General features: G+C 39.5%; 1 protein-coding gene across 2 annotated transcripts in view; it reads right to left on the reverse strand.

Moving 5' to 3' along the window:
- Csmd1 (CUB and Sushi multiple domains 1) overlaps positions 1 to 27,020 on the reverse strand; it is a 1,522,453-nt gene that overhangs the window by 570,428 nt on the left and 925,005 nt on the right. The window lies entirely within an intron of this gene.

Consider the following 27,020-nt stretch of genomic DNA (forward strand, 5'->3'; position numbering starts at 1 on the left):
CTAAATAACGTGCATGTAGCTATAGGAGCTGAATAATTTCACCAGCCTCTAATAAAGCCCTCTAAAGACTCAGTGACGGTTGCCATGCAAGGCTGCCCAGTAAGGCATGTGTGCTCTCTCCCATTCGGTGTTCCTTCTGTGTCAGAGTGATCACAGTTTACCAACGATGCTCTGGCATTGTGTATGGAACGTGCTACACAGCTGACTACTGTCAAGTTAGACCATAAATTAAATCATCTCAGCCCCATTTGTCTTGTTACAAGCTCACATCCAGATGACAGCCCTCTCAGACCTCTTGAGTGGAGCTGCCTACCAAACTCCTTCATAAGGTGAAGCTCACACCCATTTAACTAAACCTGGATGAAAAAAAAAAATTAAGGGAGTGAGTGACATGAATCTGGTGGCTCCAGCTTTCCTTTTTCCTTTTTTTTAATAGAAAAATTACAGTCTCTATTGAAATTTTGCATTGCTTGCACTCTATGCCCCAGTTTGCACGGAGACATGATGCTGCTAACTGGTGCAAGGAGAAGTTAGACAGAACAGGGACAAACAACCAAGCGTGAAGTTACTGGTTTTGCTGATAGATCAAGAATGCATCATGGGGTTAGACTGTTAAATGAAAAGGGATAAGAATTGTGAAGATTTTAGCCAATTGAGTTTGGTCTTACCCTCAGATATTTGTACATCAGAATGGACAGAAGACACTCAGTTCTTTTCCATTTCAAGATTCATGACCATCAGTAATAACTACCAAGAAAGAGAGGCTAGGGTTTAACAGCAAGAAGGCTATGAGTGACCTGACAATGTCAGCATCCCAAGGCATGCAAACCTGGCCAGACAGTAACCTACTGAAGCAGAAATGTCTCTTATGAACAGATATCTCAAAGAAGTTGCCTTTGAGAATTGTTGCCCATTTCTGTCATCCTAGCTCATGGGTATGCTACACATAGATATTCTACGTTGTATTTAGAGGTGACAACGCTTACAAGCTAAGAAGTCTTCACTATATCATTTAAGTTGGTGCTATTTAGAGAGAATAATTATTGAATACGGTCAGGTTTGCAGCCCACATTGTGACTTTGAAATGTTAAGCCTATAGTCAGTATGTGCTGCTAAACAATTATCACTTGGGAGAACTGAAATGTACTTGAAAGTAAAGCCTCTCAAGATGATATCGAAGTTCAAACACCCCAGATGATAGCTTCTCCAATACAACAGCTTCATTAACAGAGTTAAATTATGTGCTTCTATTCAAATTAATTAAAATCACACAGGAATCATGCACAAACACACACATATATATTTATCATCTATCATTTATCACTATCATTCTATCACTCACTCTATCACTCACTCTATCTATCTATCTATCTATCTGTCTGTCTGTCTGTCTGTCTATCTATCTATCTATCTATCTATCTATCTAAATATCTATCTATCTATCTATCTATCTATCTATCATCCATCTATCACTATGGTAAAACCTTTCAAAAGTAATTTTTAAACCTTCTCTTGTGCTTCCCGTGGCCTCTGAATTTAATAGTCATATGAAGAAAAATATTAATTAAAATAACTGAAAATTCATTTCCATCACTAAGGAATTGACAATTTTAGACACTTTAAAATCCTTCATATTTTATCATCTTTCAGATCAGCCCTTCCTCTGTGATTTTAAACTCATGGATTAACTTTTAATCTTCTAAACATTTGCACATTTGGACAATCTCCAGGGTCTAACCTCATCTTCCTGAGAGATATGGCCTATCACCTTCATAAGAACCAGCAGAGATCGGTGTCCCAGTCTATTATGTCCCAATGTGGGGTAGAGGGCTATAAAGGACAGCATGGTTTCTGGTTGAGCACTGGCTAGAGATGGCCAGAGACCCAGCAGGCTGGAGACTTCACAGGTTTCCCTGCAAGGGATGGCATGCATTTTACCACGATCCCAGACTCCAGGCTCCTGACATGGGGCGGAAAACCTCCATCAATCCATGCCTTTCAATCACCTAGGGCAATGCCCCTATAGCCCCTCCACAGGTAGAAAGCTTGACTATAGGCCTCAGAGCCTCAAGAGGTCTCCATATTAATGAGATACCTAAAGGCCAGAGGGCATAGCCAATTAAGCACTTTTTCTCAGACCCTCCTCCTACTTGCAAAAGGTATTTAACCTCAGGCTCACCCTGAGAACATGGGGTACAGCTTCATCCACTTTTCACCATGACAATAAACCTTTTAAAACCATGGACTACCTCTTGTCTTTGGGGCCCGCCCTGGGGGACCATGGAGAAGGCCTTCAACTGCAGAGCTGCCGTCTAATCTCCCGCGGAGGACTTCTCTACATTCCATGGAGCCCACCAACTCATGCAAGCAACTCAAGCCAGCGACCCTGGGAGCTCATCTTCTCCCCTTCCGCCCATTTCAGCTGCAGGTCGCTCTAGCCCATATGCCCCATCTCAACTCTTCCACAGCCTCACAGCTGTGTTTGGGAAGCCAAGGGCTTGAGACCAGCTGATCCCTGTCGACCTCCTTGCCTGGGGGTCCCCAACCCAAGAACTCCACACCCCCCCGTGGGACCTCAGACTGGGCTCTCCCCACACCCAGAGTAGAGCTCTGCAGCTTCCCAGCATCTGCCAGATGCTGCATGGAGTGAACTCAGTCGAATTCCTGCTTCTGCCCCCTGAGCCATGGTTCCAGCCACCTAGGGCAGCAGACACAACAGGACCCACACCCGCGTGCTAGCTACAGCCCCACATTCTAGTATCTGTTATGATCAGTGTGACAACATCTTCTACCTCAGTCTTCAAGTCTGAAAGCATGAGTGCACCAAAAAACTGATGCCAAGCAGATGGCTTAAATGTCACTTAATGCCCTGTCCCTTAAATGTCAAAGCACATAAGTGCATATCCTTATGCTCCAAGGCCAGGAGTGTGGAAACTTGAAGGCAGCAATTGGCAGAAGGGAATGGACCTTTGAAGTCCCCTGTGGTCCCACTGTCTCACCATAGTAACACTACTGCTGAGAAACATTTCTCTCTAGTGTGTGGTCAGAATCAGTTCCAGGTCTATGTGGAGGCATGAGCAGCCTCTCCAGCTCTCTCTACTTTTGGACTTTTGATCCTATCTATTACCCAGCTAGAGTGTTATTGAAATCATGTCATTTTCTATTTTTTTTACTCTTCCAAAAAAATCCATTTTCTATCTGATCTCAAGAACTGAGTCCATCCCTGTTCTCACTTTTCTAACTCCATGATGCTCTCCTATAAGTGCTAGCCAAGGATGGCCCCTGCAACATCAGAACCACTTTACGAACTCTCCTCTTCCTTCCCATGATTTTACTGGTATCTCTTTGGACACCTAAAGTTCTCAGGTTCTCAGCTCAGCTGCTAGATATATCTCAATCTTCATGAACTACCGATAACTCACGTGTAGAATGAGTTAATATGCTCACCACCTAAGGGATCTTGTTTATTAAAAACATATTCAACAGATTTTTCTCTTTGGGAATACAGAAAACTTAGAAACAGAGACCTAGGCTTCTGTCTTCTGTCCTATTCACTAGGGCACTGGAAGTCAGAATGTGTATACTGGAGTCACTCAATAACAGAATCTGTATACAGGAGACACTCAATAAATATTGATTAGCGCCTAATGGGTTGCTTTTCAAACTGCAGCGTGTTTCTTGGAAATCTGCTGGCCTGAGTTTTGCTCAGCTGCAGCCTTTAGCCCAAAAAAAGTCCCCATTTTAAGTGTTGAACTATGGGGCCTCACTAACATTCTGCCTGGGGACTTGTGACCAAGCAGAATCCCATGTCTCTGCCTAACCTGAGGAGTGCATTTTTGACTTTACAGTGTGCATCCCTTCCAGCTGACTTTAGATGGTGCATCTTGGAGACAGCTAGACTAGAAGAAGGTAACAGGTACTCTTCCTGTCAGGACTTGAAGGTGTAGACCATTAAGGCTGAGAGGATATATGACAGCTGGAGCTTGAGGTAGCTGGTCACATTACATCTACAGTCAAAAAGCAGAATGACTACTATTTCTCCTTCTTTATTATTTAATCTATGTTAGGACCTAGAATGGTGCCACTTATGAACAAGGTGGACTTCCTTATATCAGATAACCTAATTAAGGTCATCTCCCACAGACATGCCCAGAGGCTAACCTACTATCTACAGTCTTCCACAGATGTATTCAGAGGCTTGCCTCTTGATGATGATTCTAGATCTACCAATTTATTGATCAATACTAACCAGGCTGTCTTCTTTGCTCAATATGTGTTCTATACAGGTACATGGCTTTTAATGACTGTTCTCAGGACTCTGGATGCAGTACATTTAAATTCTGTGCTTAATCATGTAATAACGAACCTGAAGAAATACAGATTTTTAAATAAAATTCTGTTAGATCATAGGACTCCACCATGGCACTCTCTGCTGACTAAAGATCTCTGTCTTTGTTATACACAGTGAACCTTGAATAAGCGCTTGCAAACCTATGAAGCCAGCTGCCTATTCTAGGAGCATGGTCCAGGGTTACCGACTACCTCCTTCACCTAAGGCATTAACGGTGTCAATGGAATCAGAGAGTTTTCAGACCACTGATTTGTGTCTTCTTTATTCAAATTAATAAATAAGTATTACAACTTTTCATTCACACAAAAAAATGTGAGAATAGAAATTCTATGGTAATTGCCACTTTTATCCTTTGGAGAAGATTTCTCTGTGTGGCCTCATGCCTAGTAAAGTCTTGCAGTTCTGTGAGTGTCTTTTCCAGATGAAAAGTATCACCATCAAACACGTGATCAGTCTCAAAGTCCAATGAAGTCCAGATCTAAATTGAAAGACTTATTTATTTTTATTGAAATATATGTGTGCAGCTGTATGCCACTATGTCCATTGCAGACTCTGGAGCAGCGTTTCTCAACCTTCCTAATGCTCTGACCCTTTAATATAGTTCTTCATGCTGTGGTGATGCCCAACAATAAAATATTTTTTGCTATTTCATAACTATAATTTTGATACTGTTTATGAATTGTAATGTAAGTATCTATGGTTTTAGATTGCCTTAGGCAACCCTTGTGAAAGGTTCCCTTAATCCCCAAAGGGGTCACAACCCAAAGGTTGAGAAACACTTATCTAGAGGGTGTCATATCCCCAGGAACTTGAATTACAGGTGGTTGTAAGGTCCCAGATGTAGGTGTTGGGAAATGAACCTATGTGCTCTCAATGAGCAGTAATTGCTGAGGCATCTCTCCAGCCCCAATTCTGAATTAGAACAAGCAATGATACCCTTCCTTTTTCTCAGTATCTCTTCCTATGTATCCTTGGCCCATTCATCCCAGATAGTGCCTTGCCCTTTACCAGTTTCCACCCAGTTTCCTCTCCTCATCCTTCTGTGGCATGAGTCCTTGTCACACACAGCTATCCTTCTTTTAACCCCTCTGACAGTCATGATTGTGTCAAAACACCCTTCAGTTTGTTTTCCTGGCATCAACCAAACCAGGTAGACTGTACCTGTGGAATTCCCAAACCTCCATGGTTTGTAAACTATCAAGACAGCAAGTCCTCAGGGTCGAATAACCCCTGACAGTTTTCACTAGGCAGGGGTGAAGAAGCTTCTTTGCTGATAAGTAAAAGATGAGTTGTAGTTAATTTATTATATTTAGAAAGGTGCCCAAGTTATGAAAGTCATGTGACAGGCTTTATAAATGCTTGAGATGAGTCTTTACATAGATAAGGATGCCATGTGTCTCTCATCAACAAGGTCTCTTCTCACAATATGGAAATCCAAAACAAACTTCGAGTAAATAATAAAATCAGAATAAAATTCAGTTAAATATAATAGTTGAATCCAAAGTCAACTCAACCTGAAATGCTTGAGGATGTAATTTCTCTATTCTCAAAAGCTAAGTGGCCACTGAAGATATTTGTCTTCAAACCTCAGGGAAAACTTGCTTTGTAGCACAGATCCTAATTGCATTCTCTGATGATCTTTCTCGGAACAACTGCAGTCATCAGCACAGATCAGAATCAAGTACAGAATGTATTTAACTCTGCAGATGGACCAGTTTGTCTCTGACATTGTGCTCCTAGCCCTACTTTATAAGGTTAATCACTATTGACTTCTATTGCTATATACTAACGACATTTGGTCCTTAACCTCATATAACACAATCACATATTACACAAGAATGTCTCTGAATGTCTTCTGCAATACAGTGCTTCAAACACGAATTAACATTAGTCCCTATATCAGCAACTTTTTTTGTATTATTAGGTTGTATCTCAGTCTCTGCTTGGACTGTCCTGTGTTTATCCATTCTCCACTAATAAATATTCATGGCATTTCAGTTTGGGGGCTCTATGAGTAATCGCAAATATTTTATGTGACATGTTTAAAAGATTCCTGCTTTCATCATACAGATAAAAGGGAAGGGCGCCTACTCTTCCATACTTTACATCACTCTTGCACACATAGTCCAGTTAATACATATGAGTAAAAGATTGAAAGAATCAAACCAAACATGCTAAGATATATGTGTAAGTACATGAGTGTATATATGTGTTATATACACACACACATATGCAGTCTCATATATATGTATATGTGTATGTGTGTATGTATATACACATTTATATGTACATATGTATACATTCATATATATATACATGTACAAACTCACTTGGTGTACATATGCAAATAATATGCCATTAAATATTAAATTTCTCTTCTTAGATAATCTCTTATAGGAAATCTATAACCTATGTGTTGTATGGTTAAACAATTAGGACAGAGAAATACATAAATATTGTTTATATCATCCTTAATCTGCTATATGCTCTTTAAGATTTGTCTTTAAATTTATAGCAAAATTATTTTAAGATAGTCATGTGCAAACTATAAAGAGGGTTGGGATGATGATAGCCTAGAGTATCCTTTAAATATTCTTTGATGGTTTTGGTACTTGAAGAAATAAAGTAAGCACACACTAGATTGTAATACAGAGCTTCAAATCATATAACTAAAAAATTCTGTCGTTAGAAATTAAACTACTTATATTGGTAGCAGTGGAAGAAATGATCTGAGTAGGATTTTACTTCTCATAAAAACACCATGTGTCGGATCAAAACTTTGCTTCCTTGTATGTAGGTGAAGGTTTTTCAGGATTTGGAGGCTGAGCAATCTATGCATTGTATAAAGTCTGTACAAGGCTTCTCTTTTGCTTAATCAAATGATCACACCTCACAATCCCACAGTGAATAGGATGGGTCTCTAACCTTCCCCATAGGAAGGTAGAAAGTGACAGGCCTCAGGCTGAATCTGAACCAAGACACTGATTTTCTAAATAAACAACAGATGGTCCTTTAACTTTTCTGGGTCCCTGTGATGCCTCATCACCAGTGATAAACAGAAAAACGTATGCCCTAAGCGCTATGCTTAGAAATTTACTAGTTTTTGAGATTCTCTAACAATCTCTTGTCTAGAGCCTCTATTGCCTTCTAATTGAAATATGGGCAGAAATATTTGCAAGTTAAATTACAGGCACTGGATGTGGATTCAAGATCGGGGACACAACAACATTGATCTTCAGGTGCTGGGGGGGGGGGGGGGGATGCATAGGTTAATTCTGTCATCCAGCCCAAAGCTGGGAGCACACAGTCACTGTGGCTTGACTGAAATAACCTACATATTAGGGAAACAGTAGTTTTAGTGCCATCAGAACTGACAGTGGACAAATTGTAGAGCCTTGATCTCATAACACAGCAAAATATCATTGTTCTAAAACTGTTCAGGCAAATAAATGAGGTACTGAACACTGGAGTCGATGCCATAACTGACATACTCACACTCCCAAGTGAGAGTTGAATTTTGTATCTACTGGTTCTGTGTCAGTGGAGTCAGTCAACCATGAGGCTTATACACCTTTTGAAAAATTTATGTAGAGTCAGGCATGGTAATTTATGTTTATTATCCCAGTGCTTGGCAGGCTGAAGCAGGAGGATGTAGGAATCAATGCCAGCTTGGACTACAAAGAAAGATTATTTCAAATATAAGTAGTGAACCAATCCTAAATTTGTAGATACTTTCATTTTCATCTTACCTTGATTCCTGGACAAGGAAATAAAAAAATAATAATTTATATAATATTTTAATCACATTGATGTTGTGTAATAGTTTCTCCTGAGACTAAAACATTCCATCATGTAGAAAAGCTCTCTAAACATGGACATAAATAACTCAAAATAGCCCCAGAGTCCCTGAAACCAAGCAAACTCACTAGAACGCTCCTTACCAGAGAGAACAAAATCTGAACGATTCCCAAACTGAAGAAACCTGAGCTCCAAGAAGGTTCTCTATTTTATAGCTTACTCCCACTTATAAGTGAGTACATACCATGTTTGTCTTTCTGGGTCTGGGTTACCTCCCTCAGGATGATCTCTTTTTTTAATTCCATCCATTTGCCTGCAAATTTCTTGAGGTCATTTTTTTTAAGTTGAGTAGTACTCCATTGTCTAAATGTATCACATTATAACGAATCTGTCCTTCAGCAAAAGGACATCTGGCATCCTTTGGGTAAATGCCCATGAGTAGTATAGCTACTAGGCCTTTAGGTAGATCAATTCCGATTTTTCTGAGAATATACTATATTGATTTCCAAATCAAGATAGCAGCTTCACAAGTTTGCACTCCCACCAGCAATGGAGTAGTGTCCCCCTTGCTCCACATTCTTACCAGTATGAGCTGTCACTTGTGGTTTTTATCTTAGCCATTCTGACAGGTGTAACATGGAATCTCAAAGTTGTTTTGATTTGCATTTCCCCGATGGCTAAGATTGTTAAACATTTCTTTAAGTGGATATTACCTGTAAAAAATAATCATGCTACAATCCACAGACTTAGAGGCTAAGTAACAAGGAGGGCTTAAGGGAAAACACAAGGATCTCCCTGGGAAGGGAAAATAGAATAAATTTTGCAAGTAGACTGGGGGTGGGGTGGGGATGGAAACAGAAGGAATCATATTGGTGCAGGGGAAGATGGAATACAGGGAGAGAATACAGGGAGAGATGACTGGAACTGATAGCATTTTCTGGGCAGGGTAGAAACCTAGTGCAACAAAATCTATGTGGGTGACCTAGTGAAGACTTCTAGTAATGGCAGATACAGAGCCTGAACTGGCCATCCTCTGTAACCAGGCAAGACCTCAAGTAGAGAGACTGGGACACCAAACCAGCCACAAAAACTCAGACCTACAGTTTGTCCTGCCTGCAAGATGTGCTGGAACAGGAGCCTAGTGTAATTGTCACCAGAGTGACTTTCTCCAGAAACTGATGGGAGCAGATGCGGAGCCCCATAGCCAAATATTAGGTAGAGCTCCTTGAAAAATCCAGCACAGGAAGAGTGGGGAATGGAAGAAGCTAGATGTGTCAAGGACACAACAGAAAATGGTTCACAAAATCAACTGCCTGGGGCTCAAGTGGGTTCACAGAAATTAGGGATCCTGTATGGGTCCGACCTAGGTCTTCTGCCTATAAGTTATGGTGTGAACCTTGATGTTCTTATATAATACCTACAGTAGTAATGGGGGCTGCCTCTGACTATTTTGCTTTCCTTGAGGACCCTGCTCCTCATACTGGATGACCTCATCCAGGCTTGGTATGAGAATATGTGCTTGGTCTTATTGTAGCTTGTTCATATTTTTTTTATGTCCCTAGGAGGCCTGCTTTTTTCTGATAGGTTGAAGGGGATGGATCTGGAAAAAAGGGGTGAGGTGGAAGTAACTAAGGGAAGAGATGAGAAACTGTAGTTGGGATGAAAGGTATGAAAGTTAAATAAATAAAGCAATGAGGAGGGGGAGAAGGAGGAGGCGATGGCTGTGGCGGTGGCGGTGGTGGTACAAAGAAAAGTCTAGCTGCCAAGAAGAAGCAGAAACCAGCTGAGATGCCTGGAAGAAGTTTAGACTAATTGAGGCATCCTGGAAAGGGCACTCTTGAATCTGTTGAGCTACCTGCAGGCTAAGCAGAGTGTTCCAAGTACCCAGCTTTGTGAGCTGTCAACCATGCTGAGGTGTGCCTTGCTGATGCAGGTGTCTACGAGTCATTTCTGCTCTGGTAAGTGACCCTTCACCTGTATCCCTCTAAGTAACCCCAGTAAAAATCAGTGGCTCACCAAACTCGACTTTGCTGATATTATACATTGGTCTGTCATGGGATCCTTCCTTCGGTGAGTAGATGTATGTTGTGTCTCCCAGGAAAAGCTTGGTTATACAATAATTAATTGACTGTGGTAATTTATCTGGAGCTAATTTAAAGTACAGAAGAAGAGTGGTATAGATTATATAAAAATACACTTTCTCTTTATTTGAGACATATATGGGGGTCCTAGAACACTGCTTGCAGGACCAATGGATGTTATGTTGACATTAAAAAAGTGCTGTAACTTTTGGTATTTTGTTCAAAAGGTGAATTTGACTTCCTATCTCAGACCATACACAAAACTATATCCAGGTAGTTCTTATAAATAAATTTAGCAGGTACAATCATAAAACTCTTTAAGGAAAACACAAATGTAAATCTTCATAAATACAGGACAATCCATCATTTCTTCAGCATGGTGCTTGAAGTATCCTCCAACAGCAAAAGAGGACCAATGGAGGAAGTAAGAGTGTTGATGCCTTTGAGCTGAAAGACCATCATCAAGAAAACTGAAAGACAAATCCACATCCAGAGAAAATAATTGCAAGGGAAATCTGCTAAGGGTCTAAAAGCAGGCTTTCTTAGGGAATGCTGAAAAACATCTCAAAAACAAGAAAAAATGGCAAGGAAAAAATGGGCAAAGGATTCAAATAGACATCTCTCCAGAGAACATATGCAAATGAACACATGAAGAGAGGTTCCTGTAATTAATCCCCAGTGAAAGAACTTTTAGAACTCTAATGAGGAGGTACATCCCACTTACTATCAGGGCAGTGACCAGACAGATCATGGCAGGCACTGGCAACAAGGCAGAGAAAGGGGAAGCAGGGAACACTGGTCCATTATGCAAAGTAAAATATTACAAATATTTTAAGAAAAAAATTTATTTCTTCCAATGTTTAAAAATAAAGTCATTTTGATATTTTTTAAAAGCCAGTCTTAATTATCTACCCAAGAGAAGTAAAAACATATAGCCAGTGAAACTAGTGACCAATATTCTTAGAAGAATTACTTAGGATATCTGAAATGTGGTCATAATTTAAAAGTCCACAAACAGAAGACATGGTATGTATGCAACAAGCAGTATGCACAAAGCATGGGATATTGTTGATCATAGGAAATAAAAAAAGTACAGAGGCAGGATGCAGTAGCAGAACATTCTCTCAGAAACATTAGGCTGGTAACCAAAGAGATGGCTCAGGGGTTAGGAGCAGTGATTGCATTTGCCAAGAACCTAGATTGGAATCCCAGCACCTATGTGGCAGCCCACAACCCACCTGCAGTTATAGCTCCTGCAGATCCAAAGCCTTCTTCAAATCATAGTGTAGGGTCCTATGGATTTACAGTGCCTGGAGAAGGAGGCAGAGAGGATAGGTTGTGACTTGCCCCACCTCCTTTCCATCGTGAGCAATAGTCCAAAATGAAACCATTGTGTGGCTGCATCATGATGTAAATATAAAAATTGACTTGTTCATATGCTTTCAGTGGGTCAGCTTTAGGAGTCATAAAGTATATCTGCTTAAGACATAAAGTGAAATGTCATGGAATGCTGCCATAGTCCTGATTAAGTTGTTCAGGAGAGGCTGGGAATACCTTCCAAACCCTTAAAGATTGGCACTATAGACAGCAGGTGGGTGGTATCTGCATGTAAGGAACCTGCTATGCTTTTCCATTTTAAAATACTACCACTAATTATCATGATGCTCCTGTGAAGCTATACTTGATGCATGTGGATATGTGTGTAGATATGTTTAATGGAAACATTTAAAGCTTTGTTTCAAAATAAATCTTTATCCTTTTACAAAATGCATTCCCATGAACATTGACAGCCTTCTATATAAACATCTACTCTATTCCTGTGGAATCACTGTGAGGTCACTTAGGTGAGGTGGGGGATGAATTTGTCAGAATCATCTTCTCATCTACTTATGGAAAAAACAGGGTGATCTCAGATATGTTCACCAGTTATTTATATAATCACCAGCCCTCAGTAATAAAACAATCAGAAGTTGTCATTTCACACTGTTAACTGTGACACGTTAGAACTCAAAAAGGATGGCTCTTGATGATTTTCTTTAATTTATTTTAATTAAACAATGCCCCAAGAGGGCGATTCACATGCTTGGAGGTTGCAAGTTTTGCTCTCCTTGCTAAGGCTAAAGAAGTACTTGCTCATTTCCTGCTGGACTGTAAGTTCACTTCTGAGAATCTATGTAGCCAGCTTCAGGTGTAGGTATCAAAAGCAATAGCTGGCTATGGCAAAAGAAAATGCGAATGTTGGACAGGCTTGGCACAGAAAGACTTGAAAATATAGAAAAACTGTTAATGATAATATCATGATAGTTATTTTTTTTTGTAATGAATCAAGTTAAGTATAGGAAAACAGACAGTGGTTAAGATGAAGAAAACATGCCAGTGGCATTTGTGTTCATCTGAAGCCTTGTGCTTCTCATGACAGATGGGAAGAACTCTATTCTAAATACGGTCAGAAAAAGGAAAGTTCATTTTTTTAAGACTTTTTTTAATTGAGTGCATGTTAACAAAAACCTAGTGTTTAGTACCCAGGGGTGACTGTTTTATAAAATCGAGAGTTTACCAGGAGTTGAGAAATCACAATACAGCAAACAAAGCAGACCAGAAAAGATATAAATGACAAGCTGGCCATTGAGACTAAAAGGAAGCGTGAAGGGAATTAGATGTGCTTACTAGCTACAGACAAGAAGAAACAGGGCACAGAAAACTTCATGCCAGTAGGGAATAGTGCTGGAGAGAGACCTGTAACTAATGGAGGAGTTATGTGGAGGATTCAAGGCCTCCTGGGACTACTAGAAATGGAGAACATGAGTCTGGGGGCAGTCAATCCAAGAAGGTGGGAGAGAACAACTTAGATGGGGTTCAACCTGAGACTGCAGTTCCCTGGAGAGTCCTCGAAAAGTGGATGGGGCACATCAGATTGACATTTGCAAATCATAAGGTTGTTCCTAAAGTAAAAATGGCTCTGGATAAAATCTGCAACCAGTTTCCAAGTGAGAGACATGGAGACTTTTTTTTAGAAGACCACAGTAGAAGAGAAAAATAAACTATTAAATATCAATCCAAAGCACTTAAGTAGCATTTAAAAATATACAATGCTGTATCTCGAGTCTGGCTGAAATTCCACTGTCTTTTAAAAGAAGTAATATCAAATAAATGTGTGGCAATTAATAGCCACAGACAAATGGAAGGTTATTTATTAATGATTTCTCAGAAAAAAAGTAATACATTATGTAATATAAGTGACCCACTATAAAGGGTTTTGATATAATAGACTTGATCATTTTATTAATTTCAATGGCTATAAAACGGCTACATGCCACTTGGCTATGAATAAAATTAGCTAAGTATAGCCATGGACCCAATTGTGATCTTTCTTTAATGCATATTTTATAATCTCTTTTTCATAAAAATATAATCACTTTACAGTAAAACACAGATAATTTAAAAGAGAAATGAAAGACCAATTAAGAGAAATAAAACTAAGAATGGAAATGTATTGAAATCTATCTGTGAACTCTTTACTGGCCCCATTATCCTATCTATCTCAGCTCTTCTAAATGGCCCACAAGCAAAACATGCCTGCTCTTCAAATTCAACAAAGCTGGTGATGGAGGACAACAGACTCAAAACACAGTGTTTCCTCCCTGATAACTCATAATAAAGAAGCAGAAGTTGGATACAAGAGGATGGAAGCTCAGTGGCTAAAAACATTGGCAACTTTTCCAGAGAACCTGGATTGGATTTCCTGCATCCACATTAGAGTTCACCAAGGTCTATAACTCTGGCTCCAGGAGACACAAACCTCTACTGGCTTTCAGAGAAAATGCATGTACACTGTGCATACGCATACATACAGGCAAAACATTGGGTGCACATACATTTCTTTAAAACTCTTTTTAAAAACAAGAGGAAAACAAAAGAATTTCTGAAGGTCAGCACAATAGACCACAAGAGAGTTTGCAGCCAAAACCATCCCACCCTGGCAGATAGAGTTTAGTGCTTGCACAGGTAACCTTGGCCTGGAGAAGCTGGCTCATATTTACCCAGGATGCCATCAGGGAACACCACTATAGACATCATGTTGAAGGTTATTATGGAGGGGAAACTCTTGACACTAATGCCTGCAAGATAGCTGTATCCTTTCAGGGAACCAGAACTCATACCTTAACAAAAGTTGTCCAAATAGCATATTGGAAGTAAGGAATTATAAGTGTAAGAGATGGGGGAGAAAGATACAGCGTCAGTCAGGACACCAATATTGGAAAAATGACTATCAATCCTACCAGTCCTGTTATCATCAGGAGCAGGCACAAGCTTAGCCTGCTATCTCTGATGGCCCACCCTCCTCCTCTCCTCTCATGCATCTGAAGAGAAGCATGCAATTGAGGAAATACTCGCTGCCGTGTAAAGGAGCTCTTCTTTCTCTATTTTAAACAGATAAAGCAACTTTGATCATCTTCTCAGCTGAGTATGATGTCCACTTAGGGTGGAATGGAATCCAGGGTAGTGCAGCATGTGCTGACACTTTCTGGTGTAATTTTCTTGCCATCTTTGTAAAATTCAAGGGTCTAACATTTTGTTGCTAATCTGGGAATCCATCTCCATGAACACTGTGTAGTCTACCTCACTGTGTGGATCGGCACTCAAGGGTTTCCATCTTCTGGAAGATCCACTATGTTCAGTTTCCTGGACTCTATTCTAGAGCACATCAAGGGGTCCTTAAAGAGAATGTTCGCTGTGAAAAGTGTCCAGAAATCTTTTGTAGAATCGGCCCCTTTCCTCTCTCAGATTCTGAAAGAGTTTTACTCAGGCAAACTGGAGAGGCACAGGATAACTTCATTACAAATAAAATGGAGGAGATATGAGAGAAACATATTTCATACACATAGGCTCATTGATAATTCATTTGAGTTGGAAAAATAATGTTGGTCTATTAGTGTCCAATGTCTATTTTGGTTCTGGTCTTTACTTATGAAGGAATTAACACAGTATAATTCTACCTTTTTATTTTTCCCTCGAGTTGTGTTGAGTCTCTAAGACACATTCTGTAGATTCTGTGGCCACTGATGAATAACAGAGGTTATATTCACAGCGGTAATGGTATGCTCACCTTACCTCCTTGGAAAATAGTTTCTTTACACCAAATATCATCAATATATCTGGACTATGTGAGTGCCCAAGAGTTCTCTGGAAGCCAGGACCTTTCCATGGCTGAGATGACCTGATCTTCCCAACCAGGATACATATTCAATCCCTTGTTGGCAAGATGGAGTCTTAGTCCTGGAGTTCCATATTTTTACATAGAAATTTGCACATTTCCATATGTGTGTTTGTATGTTTGTGTACAAATATGCTCTTACAGGAATGTCAACAGGAATGTCAGACTCCCTCCTACCACAGCAACATTAATAACGGTGGCCAGTGATATCGCATTTGACTTCAAGCTTGTGGCAGGTATGTCTGAGCACTGCAATAACAGTGTTGAAACTTCACATTGATTTCAGGAGAGTCAGTCTTTCTATGCTTATTGTATGTATATGAAAATCAAAGTCTAGTGATGAAGCTAAGCATGTAGTCAGCATTGAGATCCTTCATATGGTAAGCAGTTGGAGCTGGAGAGATGACACAATTGCTATGGGTGTGCAGAGTTCTTACAAAAGATCTGAGTTTTGTTCCTGGTCCCAAGTGACTCAAAACTACATACAACTCCACCTCTAGGAGTTTCAAAGTCCTCTCCTTGCCTCCTCTTCCCACGTACATACACAAAAATACACATAAATACACAAAATAAAATAAACCTTTAAAAGTAGTAAACACTAGTGATATCACACTCCAGAGTTGTCAGTCCTTAAGCTAACAAGTAGTGAAACTTGATCTGGTAGCAGGTCACCAATAGTGAGATACTTACTATAATTAATCAGGTTGTAAATACTTATTCCAATTACAATATAAGACCTGTTTTATTTTTTAACTCAATATATTAACAGAACCAACATTTCAGACACAGTAAATGACATCCTAAACCGAGTGTAACACAACCATGTGCCTCCAGGCCCGGCAGATTAATTTTGGCTCCCTGTTGACTTCCCCAGGTACTGGGTAAGGTTACCACGACTTTAATAGATCCCATCCCCTAAGGGAAGACTCAAAATTTGCTCACGACCTGTAATTTTCCCCTGTGACCATCTGACCTGTACATTTTCATGAGAAGTTGGAACACATGTAAGCCCACATTTCAAGGTCGTGGTGATTTTTATTCTTTGATCAACAGAAACTTCTCTAACAGGAGAGCAAAATAAGGCTCTGCCCTGTACTTGACAGAATAAAGGTCTTAGAAGGCAATGAAGCTAAGAATATCACCTGCTCTTTATAAGAAACCTTGCAGATTTGGTGGAGAATGTCCATGTGATTTCTATTCATTTGTATGAAGACAGACAAATATCATTTAGGGAAAAGTGTAAAATAAAAATGCTTGGTACTGGCATCGAGCTGGAAAAGACACTAAAGTTATGTTAATTATTTAATTGCATATTTAATAAGAATTGTACAAAGCTCCTGTGCTATGTTTAAATAACATAGCCATGTGTCACTGTGGTTTTAGTAAACACAAGAGTGTTACATCCCTATGTAATTACATTTGACTTTGCTTAAGATGTAGTCAATACTTGCATATTTTTTCAACGGAAAGAGATTGGCAGTCTATTGGGACCCCCCCCCCTTTTTTTTCATGTCCAGGCTGTCACTCTGATCACAGAAAGACAGACACAACTTGCCTGAAAAGACAGCATATTTATCAAGTGGAGTTACCTCCCTCCTCTGAATGTCACATTGTTCTAACCCTCTCCACCTTACCAGGTACTCATATAGAGAACATAAATGAGGATTCTCTCTGAGGCCACCAAGCTTGCCACACTTGTCACACCACACATGCAACCTATTCTCATGTCACTTAAATGCTTTAAAGTCACCATACACCCAGCTCTGTTTTTAAGTGGTCTTTTCTATGGACACGAGATCAATTATTGCAGAAAATATCCTATTATAAAAAACCCATTAGCCTTCAGCCATGTCAGTCTTAAAGGGTCCCTCTGGACTCATCCAACAGGTCTCCAAAATTGAAAAAAAAAGACAACACATAACCTATTAAAGATGATTTAACAGTGACATCTGCTTTGTGAAAGACACCAATGATGCTTTTGTGGTCCCCTTTATGGAAGGAAATCAAGAGGTTTGCTATTGCCCCTAGAGGCTCTCTCTCCTATGTAAAGGTAGTTTCTGGGGAACTCAGATTTTGGTAAAGTCAGAGAGTTTAAAATCAGAAATCATACACTTTTATTAAAAGAACATTTTATCAACACAAGCTAAGCTGTCATAAGGGCAACTCTGTTTCTTCCCTCATCTGAAACATCTTACAGTGAAAGACATTATCCTCTATGATCAATGGCCAGGAGATATTGTGTTCATTTGTCAGTGTACTACATGTGTCTTGCTTCATGGTATGGAGAGGATCCCCGTGTGTGAGACATCTGTGCTGTATTCTCTTACTCTATTAGTAAGCTCCACTCTATAAAGGTAATTGTGAAGCCAGGGAAGTTTATATCTCATTCAGGGGAATTCTGTGCATTGCAGATTAGAAAGATTGACTGGTTTGTATAGTTTCAATGCTTTCTCATCATGTGATGGAAAGAACTTGAGTGTTAGAAATTTGGTCAGATTTCTATAATTTCTACATAACATGGCAAAGAGTATATAGGAAGCTGTAACATTTATTTTCAAAACCTGGTCCTAATGCCTCAGAAAGAAATATGAATCTCAGGGCCTTCAGGCCTAGAGCTGAAAACTGTACTGTCCTAATTCTTAGCTCATCCTCTGAATATGAGCCACATCGGTCAAAAAATGATATCTCAGTGAAGTTGGTGAATAAAGAGACATGGATGGGACAGTGCATGAGAGGTATTCTGGCACAGATATGTGCTGTGTCCATTAGCTAACAACGTGGAAGTGCTGTGTGCCTCTTTAGCTTTGATACAACAGCCTGGAGATCTATTAGTAATGTGGGTAATGGAAACAGGAAACAGAAGATCATGAGATTAAGGTCATGACACCTAAGGGACTTCTAGAACTCCCCCTCCCTCTCTCGTATACACAACACACACACACACACACACACACACACACACACACACACACACACACACACAGCACACATGTGCAGACACCTCAGGGCACTGTCCCAGAGTGAACAGCCCTACTCTTTATTACTGAACAGCTTCTTCCAATACAGCCTCCTGCTTTTTTCTACCTCTGTAGGTTTCTCGTCTCAGCAGCTTGACAGTTTCTCTCTTCCTCACCTCATTGCCATTCATGCCCCAAGATTCCAACTCCATCTTCCTTTGCTACAAGTATTACTCACATATCAGGTCTCCACAAACATTTGTTTCTGAGAAGCTGACTGTGATGATACACAGGTCAGGGTTGTTCTGTAGTCAATTCAGTGCACAGTTGTAGATATTTTAAACATGTCTCTTGTTCATCATTTTTATTGACATGGCAAGCATTGTTTTAGTCAGTTTTGCCAATTTTTCTTCTCACTATCTTTTATTTTGCAGGAGTACAATATACCTTTACTCATCTCTGCATTGGAAATAGCAGTAAAAGACACTTGGTTCTGGGGGAGACAATGATGTCTAGAAATATTTAAGGTCATATTCAAGGAAACCATCTAGGACTAATCTGTTTTAACTAAAGCAGGTCCAGCACTGTGCACACAGGTGCTAGCTATTGATCTGCCTCAGTGTTTCTCGGCAAGGGTCGTGAGATCTGAACCAGCAGTGGCTATTGGGGAGGGAGCAATTTGGGATCGCAGTCCTCAGTCAACAGGCTATTGACACCTACAGGCACATGCCAGTAGCCTCAGGAATCAGGAGGAAGAAGCAAGTTGATCACAAGTTCAAAGATAAATTTGTACTTTCATTCAAGCACAATTTAAAACACACACTCACACACACACACTCACACACACACACACACACACACAGAGGTTAGTTTCTAAAGTAGGAGGTTTATATATGGCTTTATTGATCAGTCATAGTTTTAGTTGATCTTGCCCTCCCTGACCTATTCTAATCATTTAAGGGAGAAGAGAAATATGTAAGTGGGGACACTGGGGTTAATTATGAAACAAGAGTAAACTTGCTCCAAGGAGGTTCATGAACATTGAAAACTGCTAATCTGTCAAAAGTTGAGCACTGTAACTTAATTATAATTAAGGATTTAATTCTCCATGCACCTATGCTTTGTACTTGTTCTAATGAAATATGTCTTAATAAGACCGTTGGTTTCACTTTAGACTTGTTAATAGTAGTCATCTGGTTTTATCCAGAGTGCACATCTGCTTGTTCTCTTGTGGAGTGTTGCTTGGTGATCGCAGAAATATGACATCACAGTTTTCCTATGATAATCCTTCCCCTTCCCTGTTTGCGTAGCTTGATGCCTGTCCATACCCTGACCAAGGTCACCTCCAGCTCAGTGCTAAGAACCAACAGTCAGAGCATGGGCCTGTTTTCTTGGGAAGATGACAGGCTTCCTCTTTTTTTGCTGGGTTTGCAAGAATTAGTATTGGGTTAGCTGCCACTAGGAAGAATGGGGAAATGCTATGATGTTAAGAACAGAAATTACATTCATAAACATGAGCCAAACTATGAGTACATCAGAACAAGGCTGCTTCTGCATCCCACCCTCCTCTGCTTACAATGTTATATGAGCCAACCAATTTTCTGAACTGGAAGTATTTGGGACTGTGTTTCATCAGACAATAAGCTGTCCTAACAAGGCACACTATGATAAAAAGGGAGCCACATAAGTTCCCAACTTTGACATGCTCCAAACATATGCTAATTCAATGATTGATAGATTGATGGATGGATTTTCTTGTTCAGATACTTTCAGGGAAAAAAATTCTATGAAAAACTTCCAGGTTGCATTTATTTTTGGCATGAAGCAGTGAACCTTGAGCCCACAATTCCCTTCAAGGGAATGAATTGACGAATGTTTATACTTACATGTTTATATCACCTTATGATGATAAAAATGTGGGCAAGGAATTGTAACATAAAATACAACACTCAAGCAATGATCATCATAAAGAGAGAGCAGACATAGGAAGAGCTTCCTGAAAAAAGTCACAAAAATAGTAATGGACGTATGAGGTGTTTATTGGCCATGTAGTCACTTTAATTCAATCCAATTAATGTTTTACTTGTTGAGACCATTGAGATCTCAAAGATGATTTTTATTTGACAACTAGCTTCAGAAGCATTAAGTACTAGAAAATGTTATGACTCTCAAATGAAGGGAAACCAAAAAATCTTTGACAATTGAATATCAATTAAAATGCTTAGCAATGATGTGGGGACTGTACAAGAAGAAATAGTCTGTTTTGTAATGGCTCAAAATTTCCTCAGAATAGGAAAATAACACTCTGTGGGCAATAGTTTAAAAATGGAGTAGAGGTCCTACTTGTGAGCCAATAAATGCTTAGTTTATAAAGGACTCAAATGGAAAATGCATTAACCTACAAATCTGCATCTCAACCAGAGCAGAATTAAAGAAGAGACTGGAAAGCTTGCAAAGGACAACAGGAGCAGAATGCTCTTTGTGGGCTCTGTGCACACCATGCCTTCCCATGCTTGCTATTTTAATTAACCAAGGGTCAATCAATAGTAGCCATTGAATTAACTGTCTCTCCTTTGAGGTGGCTGAGACTTTTGAGGCATTTATTCAATCAGTTGTGAATTAGCCAACGAGGAACAGTTTAGTGGCATGCCAGTGCTTTGGTGACCACAGTAATGTGTTTGTCTTCTTCAATAATGTCAGCTATCTATTATGGTAGAGGGAAGAGGCAGTGCAATTTCTTGGCAGGAAATTTGGAATTGCTTCTGGGTTATTTAGCAGAATGTGGAAGCAGCACTTAAAAATGTAGTGTCTTAGGAAGACTCAGAAACAGCAAAATCCTATTTTAAGCTAGTTTTCTTTACTTGAAGAGTGACTTGTATATTCTAGATAAATCTGTAATACAGCTTTATCTCAAAGGAATCTATGATATTAGTTAACTAAAAGAAATGTTTTACTAATGGATGAGGATGAGACTGCCTTTATCAAGATAATGGATCAAAGTGCAATTCTATATAATGTGCAAATAAATTGATGTTTTTTCTAGTTCTTTTATGTCATGGGTTTTAATTACATTCACCGCTCCCAATATCATCCCATATCCAACCTCCCATTTCTGCTTATTCAACTTTGTGTTCTCTTTTATTTTACCTATCAAGTCTCATCTGTGCTGCCCATATATTCATGGTGTATAACCTTCTGGAGTGTGGTTGTTCTACCAGGGACAATACTCATAAGGAAAACTGATTCTCCCTCTGAAGACAGCTATCAATAACTTCTTGACTAGGGCATGGAATCTGGTATCTACTTATCTCCTCATGAGCAAATAAATTTAATTACGTAGAACTGAATGAAAATATTAAAGTAACACTAGATGTGCAAGTGCATCTGGGTACATGACTAGAACTAAATGCTCCAAGAGTTGAAAGGAGATCTCATTATCATCAGAGTTCTGCATTCTTCTGATTCATCTTCTAAGCATTACATTCAGTTCTCACAGGTTTGGTGATGTCAAACACTCACATTTGGACCACTCACAGATGCATGAAAAGATAGTTCTGTCTACCAGTGAGACCAATGATCGGGCTCAGAGAATGCTTTCAATATTACAGACTGAAACTGAGCCAACAATACAAATTAACAAGAACTTTTAGATCTTTTTAAGATAAAAAAGAAAGGCAATGTGTTATTTGGAACCAATTCTTGCAATAGCATAAGACTTAATTATTGGGCAATATTCAATTGGAGCAGATAAGGTGGTGAGAACAGAAAATGCCTCCTCATGCAGATATCTGCATGGAACTTCACCAAACACAATAGATCTTGTCTTTTGTAAAGATAGGGGATTTCTATCTTTAATCAGATCACGAAAGTGTGTTTCTTCCTCTCTGTTTGGGTTTACTTAATAATCTGTTTACTTAATAATCTGACTCCTGAGATCTCTTCTTACTCTGACAAGACTAGATCACTCTACCTAAGGGAAAAGGGTGTTTTAAGAAATGCATAAGACCAAATAGCAATAGCCATGAGGATACACTGAGAGTTGTTATTTTCCGAATCTTTGCAGATGCTCTGAAGAGTAAGCTAAGGTCCAGAACAAAACTGCATCATTGAGTAGCTGGAGTGGACCTTAGATGAAGTTACTCCTTTAGTGTAAGCCAGGCTGAAGATCTTGTGAACCTTGAGGTTTGGGGCCCAGGCACTTATTCATTTGCATTTGAAATAGAAATGAAGATCTGCTTATGTCCAATTCTGCCATTCTGCATTTGAGCTATGATTCTGCATTTGTTTTTTCCATTCACTTGTGTTCACAAATTGGACTTCATTATTCAGTTGGGATATTTTCACTCCAGGAAGCGCTTTGGTTTATAAACTATTTCAAAATGACCATTGGTGCGAACATTTTTCAACCTGTCACAGAGATGTAGTGTCATTATGGGATGCCCAATTTGCATAATCTACGCTTTCCAGTCTTGAGTAATTTTCTCCCCATCTATGCCAACCTTTGAAACATTTGGCTCTGTCTAAAAAGTATTTTAGGGTGTTATATCTGGGTTGGTGTCACTCGTACCAAGTGTTGAGGCTACCATTGTTGCTAGATGCATCACCATAGACAAGACAGACTCAAGAGCAAAGAATGAACCAGCCCAAAGTGTCCCCAACATAGAAGCTGACACACTTGACTCGGCCAGGATTGCTTATGGATTCTGAGGCACAGCTCCGAACTTGCATGCAGTTCCATGACTTTTGTTATAACTTACTTTTGTGAAGCCCTTCCCTAGTTATTAACCATTCTGTGATTTTTTTTCACACTGACTCTAACATTATGAACAAACATGTCTCACTGGGCAGACCCACTCATGTTAATTATTTAAAGCTGTTGGAAAAAAAATAATTAAAATTTGCCAGCGCTTACTGCTTTTCAAGTGAGTTGTCAAATAAAAATGATGTTTGAAATCAAAATGGTCTGAACAAGTAAAAAGAAAATTAGATTGAATTAAATTAAATTGACTACATGGCTAACAGAAAGTAACTGTGTGATGGTGCTAAGAGGAAGAGAAACAAGAAAAAATTGAATGATTCCTAATGCTTTACAGAACTGTTCTCTAGATGATCATCAAAAGCAGGAAATATTTAATGTTCTTACAGATGTGTTGGATATTGTGAAACAGCTGTATTCTCTACATACGTGTAAGTGTTCTCCCTGATTTTGCTCTCCCATTGTGAAGATGCCCAGTGATTGCCTTGCATAATGCATGAGAGCAGAGCCATTCCTGCAGCATGGGCAACCTCTTGTGTTCAAAATGAAAAAGGATAGGGCATGGCATTGGCAGGTGGATGCATGTAGTAGTGGGAATCTGTGGAGGTTAAGAGGAGGATATGAGCAAAGATAAGATATTTCATTGTACGCATGCATGAAAGTCTTTAAAAATGAATTTTAAAAAAAACAACAGAAAAGATCTGCAATGTTTCTGAGGACATAGGGTCATTGCCAAGTGGCAGGAAGCACAATGATTGACATTCTATATCAGTCCAATCTGAGTAATCATGTATTTTATGAACACATCAGGGGTTGAGAATTCCATTAAAACTTACAAATAAACACAAATCAGAAATGAATGAAATTAATTATATTTATGAAGCAATACACAGATGTTTGGCAGTCTCGGGGAGGGAGGTAGTGGTTTCTGAATATAAAGAGAAAGGCATACTGTAAAACATGTGTGTGGTCTTGTTCAAAGGCAATGGCCAGCTAAGTCAGAGGGAAAAGAAAAGGATGCTTTGGAGTGATGTGAACTAACAGGATTCTGAGAGGTCTATAGCAGCTCAACTTGATTTAACAAAAGGAAAATCAACCTGGGCTCCTCCCTGGCAGGCTCTTATCTACGATGACTACTCCTCTAGCATTCTGGATTCATCTGATGCTCTCTGGGTCTTTGAACTGAGAGTTTTGTGCATACAGAAGATGGAAGGTCAGCATACCACATTGTTCCTTTGATCTGCAGTAGCAGCCAGTGAATGTGTCTCAAAAGGCTAAATTCTAGCCTTTGAATCACAGCATGTGGCAGCAAAATTAGAGCCAGCTTGGCTCCACACTTATTAAACTAAATTATCATCAAGAGTGAATGGTAAGAAGGAAAAGTAATTCATTGGACCTGAAATTCTATTTATCCCTCCAATAGCTTTGCCCAATGACAGCATTATGGAATCAAACTTGAAAAACTCAGGGAGATGCTGTCTGCTTCTTCAGATCACACGGGGTCACTGCTCCTCAAGAATCCTCATGGCTTCCTGATAAACTTTCATGTTGTATTTTCTCTCCTTTGCCTTTGAATTTTACTTAAGCAAAAGCAATTACAGATTAGATCTGAGTTCAGCATGGAGGAAGCTGTGAAGAACTAGTTGCCATGCCTACATGAGGTTGAATTTGGATGCCCCCTCTTCCCTAGTGAAGGCTAGCAGCTGATGGAATTGACAGGGAAAAAGCATATTCTTTTTGGAGGCTCCTTAAAGATGAAAAAATTAATCCTGTGGATTTAACCATCAAATCATATGGCCCAGTAACAGCTGAACAATGAACAATCATAAGCCCTCATTGCATGCTTTTAAAAGCAAATTTCATGAACTGAAGTGACGTTCTCAATAGTGTCCCATGTCACGAACAGGTTTCTGTCCTAAGGAGCATACTGTCTACTCACAAAACTCTTGCACCTCAAAGCTATGTCCTTCACATATTGTTTTCTATCTGATTGGCTCCATTTCAATAAAGAAACAGTTTGAAGATTATATTCCTCTCCCTTCTTGAATCAGGCCTGGGTTATATTGTTTCTGACCCTAGTTATTATGTCTTTGTGTCCATGATATTAAAACTGCATTTCACTTTTCCAATGCAACAAATTCTGCAAGACTCTTCAAACTACAGGCAGGGATTCAATAGGAAGATAAGTGGTAAGTGGGACAACAGAGGTGCACATCCTAGTAGCCCCTGTGAAAAGGAGACCACTATTCTTAATAGAGATGTCCAGCTATCTAAAACCAAATGGTATGGTCTGTACATCTTTGTTCAGAATCGCAAAACACAGAGGAAGGTATGGTTATTGATGCTTTAGGAAAGCACTTCTATATTGAAAACCGATTCTTTACTGAAAACATCTATGTCTTTGGGGTAGGGGTTGTTGCTGAGTTTCAAAAGCCAATAATTTGTAAACAAACAGAATTTCCAAAGCCCTGATGAAGAGCCAAGTTAAGGATACTTGGCAGTCACAATCTCTGATCAGCCATGTTCAGTAACAGATACACCTCAAGAATGTATATGCAACCAAATACTCATTCTCCTAAAGACCTGGGTGGCATCTTTGTACCCATCACCCAACAAGAGCTGGGGCTTATGTGTTGGTCCTTTTGTGTGTCTGGCTTACTTACTTGTCCTTCAGGCAAAAAGATTTTTTGTTTCATTTTTAAATCTCCTACTGAAGCCGGAAGAGCAACACTGGATCTGTTCTGTGTGACTCAAAGGTAGAATTCAAGTTTAGCCAGGGTCCCAAGAAGCCTGCAAGTCCAGTACTGCAGCTTCTGTGGATAAGGCATGAGTGCTTATATGATCCTCACTGTAGCTCTCAGAAAGCGTGCAGCCTGCCCTGAGGTACAGGAGGCAAGAATCAATGCTCTGGAGCCTCCTTAATGTTACCACACAGAGCTGCCATGAAAACAGATGTATTCTCATGCTTTGGAAACCCCTTGTTTACCAGAGCCAGAGATTTTCCATGATGGAAATTTCAGTGTCTGCACTAGCTCCCTGATCCAGTGTTTTACTCTCCTGGGTTGTTATTGATGGCCAGCAGGAATTCAAAAATATTAAGTGGAAAATTCCAGAAATATGTAAATTCATCTGGCTTAAAGAACTAACTTTAGTATACTGTTATAGTTATTCTCTTTCATTGCTAGCTATTGCTAATTTTCACTGATTTATAAATTAATTTTTACCCTATGCGTGGTCCAAAGTTCTAGGAATCTACTCTATGAGTCCTGGAGAGCATCCTTGGGAATAGGGTGTTGTGTTTAGGAAACACAATAAACTCTTACTAATTAACCACTCCTGTGTTGGCTACTAACTCAGCTTCATAATAATAATAATAATTGCCAAAAACTCTGTTAGCATTAATTAGACACCATAATAGTAAACAAGATATAAAGATGACCACCGAAAGGCCAAAAGGCTTGCAGAAATGGAAATGTTGCTAAAGTAAAGAAATATGAGAAGTTCTGAGAAAACAGAAATGGTAATCCAAGAGACACTATACCATGTTCAGCAGCAATAACCTTCTCATATAGGGGCCTACTGTACAATGTGAGACAGGAAATATAGCCAGAGGACTCTTACAAGCACAGACCCTCAGCATTAAAACATACCTGGTAACCACCAAAGACCACCTCAGCTTGTAAGTCACCTACTTAACAATGCAAGGCTTAAGACTCTGACTCACATGCACTGTCTTTTAGTCAACGAGTGATACTAACTTGTGTACCGTGTATGTACAGGGGCAGAAATCTGCCAGGATGATTATTATTTCTCCTTCATAGGCTCAAGATTGAGAGTAAATCCTACCTATTGGAAAGAGGCA

Source organism: Arvicanthis niloticus, chromosome 16 (assembly GCF_011762505.2).
Source record: "Arvicanthis niloticus isolate mArvNil1 chromosome 16, mArvNil1.pat.X, whole genome shotgun sequence".
Classification (NCBI taxonomy): Eukaryota; Metazoa; Chordata; class Mammalia; order Rodentia; family Muridae; genus Arvicanthis; species Arvicanthis niloticus.